Source organism: Tachypleus tridentatus, chromosome 3, assembly GCF_004210375.1.
Source record: "Tachypleus tridentatus isolate NWPU-2018 chromosome 3, ASM421037v1, whole genome shotgun sequence".
Taxonomy (NCBI): Eukaryota; Metazoa; Arthropoda; class Merostomata; order Xiphosura; family Limulidae; genus Tachypleus; species Tachypleus tridentatus.
Genome location: NC_134827.1, coordinates 81466179 through 81479302, shown reverse-complemented (window position 1 = coordinate 81479302; position 13124 = coordinate 81466179). Strand labels below are relative to the sequence as shown.

Here is a 13124-nt window from a genome sequence, read left to right as displayed (position 1 = left end):
TATGTCAACCTAATAATCTGAGCATAGCTGGTAGTTTCATTTATATAACAACATCTAATGTATATAAAAGCCAGGATGATTTGCCAACAATCCTTTCCAGCAAAATGGCTTTTATGTCATGTTGATTAGCAATAGAAGTATAATTTAATATTGCTTTTTATCTATGTACTGAAAATATAAGATGAAATATATAAATAACAAAACTTAAAACCATTTGTTGATTTGTTTAAAGTTTGTTTATTAAAATGTTAGTGATATAACAAAGTACTGGAACAATTTAAGTTTAGTGTTGCACAGGGGCAGTCACTCAAGGTTGTTGGTCTTGACCTGCAAAGCCAATGCTTTTCTGAGGGCCAGATTTATGGTGGGTGCTCCAGCAGATGGTAAAACAACTAACATATCAACCAACAATTAGATCAAAGCTGGTCATTTTTGCTGTTTATGAATATAAACAAACATTAACATTCCTTATTCCATCTCATGTTTGAATTGTTTACTCCAAATATATATAAATATATCCATGTATAAAGAAATAAAAGCAACAAGCACACTGAATTGAAATTATAATAATATTTAAAAATATTTATCTTTGAAATAAATTCATCTCTCATTCAGGTTCTTCAAGGAGTAGAATTTTTGCCTCTCAACAGTGTAATCCATAGGGATATTAAAAGTTTGAATATGTTAGTTTGAATGGATTAGAGCATAAAACTAGGTATGTTTTGAAACATGTAATGACTTTGCAAACTTTACAGATTTGGTTATAAAAAAAACAAGTTAACTACAGATGATTTCTTTTTCCAGATTGCTTTAATCTGTCCATTGTCCATTGAAAATCAGGACTGTCTAAAACAAATAATAATACAAGTCTATCTTTTATATACTTCAAATATTTAGCCACAGTGAAGAAATTAAGAAGAAATTAATATAAATGGAAAAGGAAATACTTCTGTAGTTAAAATGTTTTACAATAATTTAGAACTTTTACAATATTTCGGCAGTTTACACCATTTAGGTTGTAATGATTAGTATATTTTATTTTGTACATATGGATAGTTTCATAGAAACTTTTGTCTCTCACTATCCAGTCAAACAGATTAATTCTGTTATTCAATTAAATTGTATTTGGTTTTAACTAGTTGGAGTCAAAAGATAATTTGAAATACTGTTTCTCAGACACCTGGACAAAACAACTATGTTAAAAAAAAATCTGCACTTACTCGTTCTTATAACAATTTTGAAACCTGTTGGATTTAAATATTTTGCCAGCATTCAGTGTTTACACCATGATTTTTGTTATTAAAATAATTTATTTCATTCTTAAGTGAACATAAACATATATTATGAAGGTGTTGAAACCTTACATGATAGCTGTAATTTACTTGATTATATAAAAATCACATTTACTCAGAAATATAAAATATTTACATGTGCATCAGAGTGTTTCCAATTTTTATATGCAGTACAAAATGTCTATCTTTGATAATTCAATGTATCTTTATTTTTCTAAGGTAATATATATCCATTCTTTATTTATCTTAAATACTTGCTGTTATATTTGATATTTTATGCTGTGGCTCTTTATTTCTTTCGTTTTTACTTTAATTTAAAATTTTTAAATATTATTGAAATATAAATTGTAACCAAAAATATTTATCTTGTTGTGTAGAGCATTGAATATCTTCTCATCTTAATTTGATTTTTCTTGGTAAACTTACACTATATATTGAAACAAAACCACCTACATGACATAGCTATGTATTATTCTGTTAATGAATATGACAATAATTTGACATAAAAACCAAGTTTTACATATGCTTATTACTAATTTTGTACCAAGTAACGTGCTAGCCCCTTTTAATGAAAGAAATTGTCATAGATTACTTGAAGGTGTGTAAGGTTAATGATGACCTTAAGATAACCTGAGAAGGTTGAAACATTGTTTTCTACTTTATTAGTGAAAATGTTTACATATATAGCAGCCATTTGGTGATACAAATTGTGTATTTAGTTGGATTTTACATTCTTTTAACACCAGTAACATCAAAACAACATTTTGTTACAAATTCTTTATTCTGAAACTAAGCAACAAACTTGTACAAATTAGCAGACTGTAACAAATTTTTGTATGTTGACAAATTTTATTTATACATTTGGATTATTATTTTTATTTTACAGTCAAACTTTATAATAGAAGCAGAACAAATCAAAATTAGAGTTAACTATATGAGTGTGTTTTTTATTAATTTATCTGTAAGAAATGGTAATAAAATTATATTTTGTTATAAATTATAAGTCTGAATATTGAAAAGATAGTTTTGTTACATAGCTTATTTTACATGAGGAGAATGGACAAAAAGGATGTTATATAACTGGGTAAAGTTAAAGTAGTTTTAACAGTCTTAAACTTTTGCTACCTAAGTTGATACTAACAAACTGACTACAAAACTGTAACGATTATTAATATGCCTTGAGATAATTTTGTAAGACTAACTTGAAATTCTCTTCAAGTCATTTCTGTCTTCATTTTTTCTCACATGAAAACGTTGTTATTCTTGATTCTTTCCATCATGTAGCTGACTTTGGATTATGTGCTGTAATAACACCAGGGTCAAGTAAACAAACAACAATGGCTGGCACTTCTTGCTGGATGGGTCCAGAAATTGTAACAATGAAGTAATATGGGCTTGAGGTTGACATCTGGTCATTTAAAATTATGACTGTTGAGATAATTGAAGGTGAACCTCCTTATTTTAATACAGATCCTCTCATGGTAAGTGTTGCCAAGCAATATTAACAGCTAAGGAGAAAGAGAAGATTGAATTTTCAACTTTCTCCTTATTTGAATATCTTCCCTTTTTTCATTTTTGTATGTAAATACTTTAAGATGGTAGTAGAAAATTTTGATTTAATAAATCTGAGAGAGTCTTTCACTGGATAAAATTAAAGTATTTCAAAATCAATTTCAAGATCCTTCAAGAATTTGTGTGAATTAATGCTTTGCTTTAGTTAAAAACAAAGGTTTCCATAATAATGTTTGTCATAGAAATGATCACAACACCCAAATTCTTAAAAGTTGTATTTTTTAAAATTCAAAACACAATTGTTTGCTTTGATCAAAGATGTCTTTCAAAAACTACAGGGAACAGCTATAATGATAAAGATGAAAACAAGACTTTGCACATTACTCACTCATATAGATATGCATATAGTCATGAAGTCCCAATCCTTTATCAGGTATTTAATCACACAGCCAGAAATGGGAAGCTGGACATCACAAAAAAAAAAAATTATACTTCTCCCATTTATCTCTAAACACTTTTCCAAGAAATCATAACATACCTTTAAGAGTTCAGAAGCTGTGAATCAGTTGTGTAGTGTTATTTCACTAAGATATTTTGTTTTCCTTTGAACTTATTATCCTACTGGCACACACCAAAAAGCAATATTATAAAATGTAAGAATTCATTGTTGTGCTTGACTGTGCTGATCATACAGTTTGAGCACTTCATGATTTACTATTTGTCTCTTTTTCTGATATTTATCATTCCCATACAATATCTTATTTTACTCATGAAAAAATGATATAATTCTTATATCCCTCACCATCTTTTGTGTAAATATTTGTACTTTGAAAATTTTTATTACATTTAGGATCCATCCATTTCTATTTACTTTAGCTGATCTCTATCTGGAACTCGTTTTCAGATATTTTAAATTTCAATGCATTTAGTATTCACAAAAGCCACCTGAGTTTTACTATATTTTGTGTATGTGCATATATATTCTATAAATGTTTCAATAGAAAATGCCCCTTAGTGTGAATTTTTGTGTATGGTGAGGGGACCTCCCAGGGAAGATTCTGTTCTCTCAGTTTACCTCCTCTGGGATCTAAACATCCACCTGCATGTCTGCCGTGCATGGTGACCCATGAAGGGGAGGAGAGGATCCTGGTGGTTGAGGGGTCCAACTCCAAAATACCACTTTGGCCTTGAATTCCTGAAGACAGGTGGTCTTGGGGTGGCCCCTCAAGATCAATTGGGTAGCCCATTTGGGCCAGGGTCAACTGAGTGACAGCTTAGAATGTCTTCATTCTAGGTGTAGTGGACATTATGTCTGATACTGGTGTTTTGGTATAGTGCTTACGAAACCCTGTCATTGCTGCAGTGACCTTATATGGCACTGTAGTGCATCCCCTCATAGGGTTTCATGGTGGGTGGGGTCAATGGGCACCGAAATATTCTGTTTTTTTTATTATGAATTCCCCTCAAATAAAAAAATAAACAAGCATGAAAGCATAGAGAAAAATCCAACTACTGGCAAATGACTGTGCATTGGTGACTCTATACAGTCAAACTCGCAACTTGAATCTGTCCCACAATTTTTAATTATACATTCTTTAACTGAAAAACACTCAAGGCAGATGTCTCCATTTCTTATTCAGAAGGTCTTGCTGGCTCACCTAAATTGGTAAAAAAGTTATGATCTGGGGACATTTTAGTAGAAACAGCTTCATCACAACATTCCAAACTCCTCTTGAAGTCGAAAGCCATTGGGGATATGCCCATTGAGGTAACTCCTCTTTCTACTTTGAATTCTTCCAGAGGAGTTGTAGGTGAGAGGGATTTAAAGACCATTCCAGAATCAGAGATCGTCCCATGTTTCACCAGCCAAGGTGTTACAGCCATGTGCTGAATCTTTACTCATAGAGATGGGATTATGGAGCCAACAAGTGTTCTGATATTAACATTTACAATATCATGTCCTCCTAGCACAATCAAGGCAGGAAATCTGAATCATAAAGTATGTCCTTATATTTCTAATAATATTAGATGTTTCAACTGTCAACGATTTGGTCACTCAAAAACATCTTGCCGTGGTTCCTTAACATGTGTCCATTGTGCTGGTAAAGACCATGATGCTTTTGAATGCCAACTAGAACCTCAGTGTGTTAACTGTAATAGTCCACATCCTTCCTATTTTACTTCTTGCCCTAAATGGGTGGAAGAGAAAGAAGTACAACATCTCAAGACAGTTCATGATATTACTTATCCAGAGGCTCGGAAATTACTATTCCTAATTCCATCTCTCACTTACGCTGCTGTAATCTATTCCACTACTACAGTAAGATTCCAGACAGACCTTTCCATGCCTCCTACAGAATCCTTAACAGCGCATCTTAGTCTTGTACCCTCCAAAATCGACAAAGTTAAAGAATCAGTATATCTTTCTATCTCTGTCCATGCCACATCTTCTAGCCATTGCCCAACTTCACCTTGTTCAAGCCCAGGTGTTACTAAGGGGTTTTTCTCTCTTGACACCCCAAAACTTAAACAACCTATTTGTTCACTTCCTCAATCACTGGAACATATGTCTACAAATTCCGACCTGACTGCTTGATCCAAAGCAGGATCACTAGAAAGTGACAGACCCACATCCAGTAAAGAAAAAAAAGTGTGGTTGCAAGCAGGTCTCCATACCAAATTTTCCTTCAAAATAAAGGAAAATGGCCACACTAATCCAATGGAACTGTTGAGGTTTTTAATTGATTGTGAATTACATCAATGATTCGATTGACTTTTATCATCCTGAATGTCTTTCTTTACAGGAAACATTTTTAAAATGTAATAATACAGTCAAAATTCTACAATATTCCTTATACCAAAATGACAGGTCATGTGTAGGACAAGGACATGGGGGAGTAGCACTGATGATTGATCAACATGTGCCCACCTGGTCCTTGCCATTGAATATGCCCTTGGAGGCTGTAGCCATCTGTATCTCCTTGGGTCGTATTATCACTGTTTGCTCTCTGTACCTTACCACTGGAAAAAAATTATCATCCCTGAGGCCTTGATGCCTTCATTAAGCAACTGCCAACCTCCTTTTCAATTTTGGGGGATCTTAATGGGCATCATCCCCTCTGAGGTTATTCTCATATTGATGTGAGGGTCATGCTATAGAGCATATGCTCCTGAATCACAACCTGTCTCTCTTCAATACTGGCTCTTACACTTATTTTCATGCAGTCATTTACTGCTATAGATCTTTCTATCTGCTCCCCTTCTCTTTTCATTTGGTTTTTTTGGGAGGTTGACATCAATCATTTTCTTATCATATTGAGAGAGATTGTCCATGGTCAGATCTTCTGACTTGTGTGCCTCAGTGGAAGTTGGACCAAGCCAACTGGCCCTCTTTCACTGCTCTCTCAGAACTTGATCCTGCTATCTTATATAAATCATTAATAGATAATTGTGTAGCAGCAGTATCTAACTGTGTTGTCCAAGCATCTGCTCAGTGTATCCCCAAAACCTCGACATCTTTCACACGGCATCTCCACCCTTGGTGGAATTCTGCTTGTTCTTTAACACAAAAAGCTCAGAACTGTTCTTGGAATAAATTTAGTAGATATCCCATGCTTATAAACTGCATTGCTTTTCAACAAGCCCATGCACAGGCTTGATGAGTTAAAAGTCTAAGCCAGAAGGAATCTTGGATTAAATTTACCTTCAGTATTTCTTCAACTACCAATTCAAAAGTCATATGGGACAAGATCTGGAAGGTGAGTGGACAGTATACTTCTGTCCCCCTCTCTATCTTAATATTTAATGGCCATGAAGTTGCTGATGCTCACAGCATCGCTAATACTTTTGGTGAATGTTTCTCTTGTGTATCTAGCTCTTTAAATTCATCCTCTTCTTAGCTATTAAAACACAAGTTGAACATCTGCCTCTTTCCATTTCCACTGATAATCCCTATGACTACAATCGCCCTCTTACACTAGTGGAACTCAAACTTGAGCTTCATTGGTCTGGCAATGTATCAGTTAGACCTGATCATATACATTATGAGATGTTATGCCACCTTTCTCCTGGCCGTCTTTAACTGGTTATGGCTGGAGAATGTCTTTTCTGATGCTTGGCAACAAACTATTGTACTCTCTGTTCTTAAACATGGGAAAGATCCAAAGATTCCTTTGAATTACTGTCCCATTGTTTTGATGAGCTATATCAGTAAGACCTTAGAGAGAATGATTAATACTTGTCCTGTTTGATTCTTTGAATCAAACAACCTTCTCTCACCCACTCAGTGTGGGTTCAGAAGACAATGCTCCATGACAGACCACTTAATTTGCCTTGAAATATCACTCAGAGAAGCCTTTTTGAAGCAACAACATCTTGTTTTTTTTTTTTTTTATTTAGAGAAAGCTTATGATACAATATGGAGATATGGCATCTTGCGAGATTTTCACTCATACGGACTACGTGGAAATTTGTCACTTTTTATTAAGCATTTTTTAATGAACTGCCAATTCGAGGTCTATGTGGGCACAACACTTTTCTGTTTTTACCCACAGGAACTTGGAGTCATTCAGGGCTGTGTTCTGAGTGTCACACTTCCCATTATAAAGATTAATGCTGTGAGTGAACATCTACACACTACAGTTGCAAACCTGCCTTTTATTGATGACTTTCACATCTCATATCCGTCATCAAACATGAGGTTTATTGAGCCACAGCTTCACACTGCAATCAGTCATATACTTCAGTGGACCACAGCAAATGCTTTTCAGTTTTCTCTCAAACTGTTTGTGCAGATTTCTGCTACCAATGAAGTATTCATCCAGATCCAGAACTTCGTATTAATGATGCTGTACTTTCTATCGACCCTGTTGTAAAGTTCTTAGATCTTATACTTGAGTGTAAATTAAAATTTATTTCCTATATCAAGTAACTTCTTGTCAAATGTATAAGAGCACTGAACATCCTCTATGTCCTTTCTTCCACCTCTATGGGAGTGGATCGATACTCCATGCTTAAAATTTATCATGCCCTTATCTAATCCAAACTTGACTATGGGTCTATGGTTTATGGTTCTGCCAGAACCTCAGCACTGAAAATGCTAGATCCTATCCACCATCAGAGGCTTCAGCTTTGCTCTGGGGTCTTTTGTACTTTTCCAGTCCAAAGTTTGGATGAAGAGTCCCATGAACTTTTTTGTATATTCACCATTTGCAACTGTCTCTTATGTGTGCTTTCAAACTTCAGTCTTTACCACAGCATTGTACTTGGGGTTGTGTTTTCCATCTGCGGTGGGCCACACTTTTCTATCATAGAAAATCTGCCATTGTTCCTTTTAGCCTTCGTATTCAGGCACAATCAGAAAGATTGGATATATCTTTGAATAGCATAGCAGTATCAACAGTTCGGTCTCTTCCACCATGGCTAATTACTATCCCCAACTGTGACCTACCTTTGAGTCATCTGAGGAAAACTGGTACTCCCGAATGGAAATATCTCTCTTTATTTGCTGAATATTTTTCAAACAATCCATCCATTTCCATATATTCAGATGGTTCAAAATCAGGTGACTCTGAAGGTTCTGCCATGGTTTGTTACAGTTCGGTTGTAGCACACAGAACCTCCTCTTCAGTTTCTGTGTTTACTGCAGAAATGTATGCCATTTTTCTTGCCCTGAATCATATTGAAACTATACAATATACGAATTACACGATCTATACTGATTCATTCAGCTGTCTATTGGCCCTGACATCATTCCATGTTTGTTACTATCCTATTCTTATCAATATCAAAAACAAACTGGCCTATCTGTCTCTATCATCTATCTCTTTCCAGTTTTTTTTGGATACCAGGTCATGTTGGTATTCATGGGAATGAGCTAACTGACAGAGTGGCAAAGTCCATCTGCTCTGGCTCTATTACCACCTCTCCTGTTTCATACATGAACTATGGTCCAGTTATCAAAACCCAACTACAACAACCATTTGGCAGTCGAACTGGAGTGAGCAGTGAAATAATAAGCTTTGGCAAATCAAGCTTTCTTTAGCTCTTTGGCCATCTTGTTCCTGTAAAATCAAAAGGAGGAAGTTGTTTTGGCTTGGCTATGCAATGGACACAGTTGTTTAACTCACCACTTCCTTTTATCTGGTACTGATGCACCAATGTGTGGTCTGTGTGGCACTCAGGTCACAGTTGTACATATTTTATTATTATGCCATCATTACAACCAGGAACAAAGATGCCATTTTAAACATATTTTTAAGGTAGGTTTGCCTTTGACATTATCAAATGTCATAGGTGATACTGGCCACCTCACTCACATTCTTACATTTTTAAGAGCCATTGGTCTTTTAAACTTAAGTGTTTTATTAGACAATACACTGTTTTAGCATGATTTCTTTTACACATTTTAATTTTATTTTGACCTGAACCCAGGACTAGAAAGGTCAACTTTAGGTGACTGGCAGCAAGTTTGAACTTCATGCTTCAGTTTTCTTGGCAGATCTTAATTGTACGTATTTTACGTATTTTTACCTTAATTTCCATATACCACTATAGTGTACTACATCTTGTTTGGCACAGATAGCTTAATAGCATTGTGCCAATAAACATGAAATACCTACCTACCTACCTTAAATTAGTTTTTTTTTTTATTGGGAGTGGGGGATAAGTGACTTTAATGTTTTGAAATTAGTGCGCTCATTTTATGTTTAACTGTAACTGTGTTTTTTTAAGACTTCATTTTACTCATAGTTACATGTATATTACAGGTGAATACAAGAAGCATATGTTGAAATATTTGCTTGAGACAAAATAATAACAGCAACACATCTTGTAAGTTTTTGGCCAATGATTACCTTCAGTGTTGAATGGACAAGTAAGATATTTGTAATTAACTGATTTTGTTATTTTGTTCTAAAAAAATTTTCATAACCACCTGTAACTAAAAGAAAATGTTCAAACATCTTTCTTTGGATCACCTCTTATTCCAATCAGTTAGTGATGATTAGTATGTCAACTTAAGACACAAACAGAAAGCCATTACAACCAGAGTTGAAACTTGAATTTATTAACCTTTAACAACCAAATAAATCAAAAGTGATTTTTTTTAATAATTAGAATACAAAAGTTATATTTCTGTAAAACACTGTTAATTGAGTATGTGCTTTGCTAAGACTTACTGCTAACATTAAATAAAAATATTCCATAAATATCATGGTTACTGTTTCAATAAATAAAGGAATTTGGAAAAATGACCAGTAGAAAAAAATATCTAATTTAAAAATAATATTCTGTGTTTACATGTTACATAACTACAAAATCAATAAAAAACTGAGTAATAATCAGCAATAACACTTTTTAATTATCTCTTAGATTTTATTTAATCATTAGACCACAAGATTACATCTCATGTGACCATAAATTTACATAATCTGTCTCAACATTGATAATATCTGTATCTCACCACTCAGGGAAGCTGGTGTCAGATTTGTAGTACATACATACTCAAAGTCGATGTGGTAAGTTGGAAGGTGTATTAATACTTTAGTTTAACTCCAGTTTCAAAGCTAAACTAAGGGATACAAGAAATAATAAATGAAGAGTGAACAAAATAAATTTGCAACCTCACAAGTGTAGGAAATATTTCTGATTGTCACCATGCAATTTAAAAATAATTTTTCTTTTTCCTTTAGTCAAACATTTTGTTGACTAAACATGGTTTAGATAACATTAACAAATAGTAATTAATTTTAGTTTTAATACTTTACATTGTTTTAATAGTGGACATGTAGAAAAGTACATTGTTTACTTAATGTTGTAAGGTAAACAAACAAAATCAATAATATTTGCTACAAGCATGTTTGAATAGAACCTTGTTTTATCTTGCAAGCCTAGATTTTAATTGTACAACGTGAATATAGACTAAGATTCTCTCAAAACGAGTAATATGACAAATTCTGGAATAAAAGAGATTGCATGGTACAAGTTAAATAATTTTTTTTATCATATAATATTAGGCAGTGGCTATGCATCCACAAAAAATCAACAATTGTTAATGGGTAGAGAAAATAAAAATACAGGACTGTTCATATTTATGCTTCCTGTTGTAAAATTTAATAATTAACTAATTAAATGAAAACAACCATGCACTTTTCATCATCTATCTACCAGCCAACTCAAACAGTTTTTATTGGTATCTCAGTAGACTTCTGTGTCTACACTGTTAGTAGTTCTTGGCACATAAAACTGCTATTCAATATCAGTTCACATTTGCTACAACAAGGTATCCATTATCTTGCTCTGTAATGTTTGTCATAGTTACGATACGTGATATCTGTAACATACCCCTATACTTCTATCCTGTACTACTACATATAATTTTGTTGTGTTACAGCCTTTGACTTGGTATTTACAAACCAAACGATACAGTGGACCTTTTCTTGCACAGTTGGAAATTTATAGGGTAACACAACACACCAGAGTGAAAAAAAACGTGACATTCAGAACTATATGAGTTTGGCTGTGATATGTTGTAAATGGGAAATGATATTTGGCTGCTCTGTGTATTTGTGGAAATGAAACTGTAGTTTCTTGTGAGCAAGTCTGTCAACCTTAAATACATTTGCTGATCGGGAAGGATTTATTTAAAAAATAGTTTTTGGATTAGTTATACCTGCATACTTGGGCTAACACTCATTAATTATACTTGCATACTGGGGCTAACATTCATTAATTATACCTGCATATTAGGGCTCTACTGTGGAATTATCCTGCATTTGATTTTAGTTTTGTCTCGCTTGTTTTATTGTAGTTGCACTCTTTTAATTACACAGTTGCTATTATTGTTAATACCCAATCAAAGCAATCTACATAATAAATCACAACTATAGAAGATGACAGTGAAAGTAATTTTTATTTGGTTTTAAGGTAAAATTGTTTGAAAACCATAATCTCACATGTTTTATTTTAATTTTATCTGACAAACTCATTAATAACTTAACCAAAATAACTACTGACATTAAAAAAAACCAAGCAAAGAGAACCAGAGAGCTAGTTTAATGAATTTTGTTAATGTTGAAGGTAATTCCTTAACAGTGACTTAATTTTTGACTTTAAATGAGGTTTTCTACTTACTCAATGGAAACCATTGTTTGTATCATTTGTAGATAACTGAAGTGCTGTAAAAATTTGTACAGACAGATTAATTTTGGGTGACTACTGCACCATCACATTAGAAGGTATATCTTAGGTAACTATAGCATTTTGTGGCACTACTACTACCACCTCTACTCTACCTCTACCACTCTGATAGAGTGGCGAGATGAACGTAAGCAGAGGACGTGTGCAAATGGAGTTCTGTCATACCGGATTAACGTCACAGGTGGGGTATATCAACGCTCGGTTGTGGGATCTTTGCACATTCTGATTTACATGAATGACATAAACGAAAGAAAGAACAATGGATTAGTAAATGGTGGTGGTGATATTAAGATATATGGTGTTGCTGGCTGTGAAGAGGATGCTGCTACTTTACCAAATGATTTAAATCATTTAGTAAGTTGGTCAATTAGATTGCAAATAGGCTTTAATTACAATACAGACAATTATAAAACAATGCATGTGAATTATTACACTATGCAACACAAATTTTGTTCCTGGATAGTATGTGTTATTTCTTAATTGCTTATGTTGTAAAAGTACAGAAAATGGCCATTATTCCCTTTAAACTTTGCTTTTGTGGCCAGGATAATGAAATTTAGAAATTAACCTATTTTCTATGTAAAAACGGGCAAATTTGCACATTTTTACTTACATAAGGTTTGAATAAAACAATTTATATTAAAGTTATATAAAAATGAACAAAAATATTTAGAAGTGAGTAGTTTTTGAGATTTGAGACTGCAATGTTAATCACTTTCACGTGTCAGCCCCCAGATATAGTCTCCCATCATGTCTTTGTTATACGCTCCTTGGTACTAGCGTTCAAAATCCAATATATCTTGGTGAAAGCGCTCGCCTTGTTTCTCTGAGTGGGCTCCCATGTTCTCCTTCAATTCATCAAGATGAGCATCAAGGATATGGACTTTCAGGGACATCATGCAGCTCATTTTGCCGTAGTTCTTCATCAGAGCCTCAACCAGTTCCACATAATTTTCGACCTTGTGATTGCCCAAGAAGCCCCGAACCACTGCGACAAAATTACCCCAAGCTTTGTTTTTCCTTCCCACTAAACTTTTTGGGGAATTCTGTGCACTCCAGGATCGAATGAGCCAGGGGATGAGACGGATACTTATTCCCGTTTTGAGGCTTCTGGATGAGCTA

The 13124-nt window shown here is 33.8% G+C and overlaps 1 long non-coding RNA gene across 1 annotated transcript; it reads right to left on the bottom strand.

Annotated features, from left to right (window-relative positions):
* Nucleotides 1-2208: 2208 nt before the first annotated feature.
* Nucleotides 2209-12564, bottom strand: LOC143247345 (uncharacterized). Its single transcript, XR_013026521.1, has 3 exons — nt 11937-12564; nt 3193-3267; nt 2209-2800 (listed from the first exon to the last, which is right to left on the bottom strand). It is a non-coding gene; the product is annotated as an uncharacterized LOC143247345 (long non-coding RNA).
* Nucleotides 12565-13124: the final 560 nt, after the last annotated feature.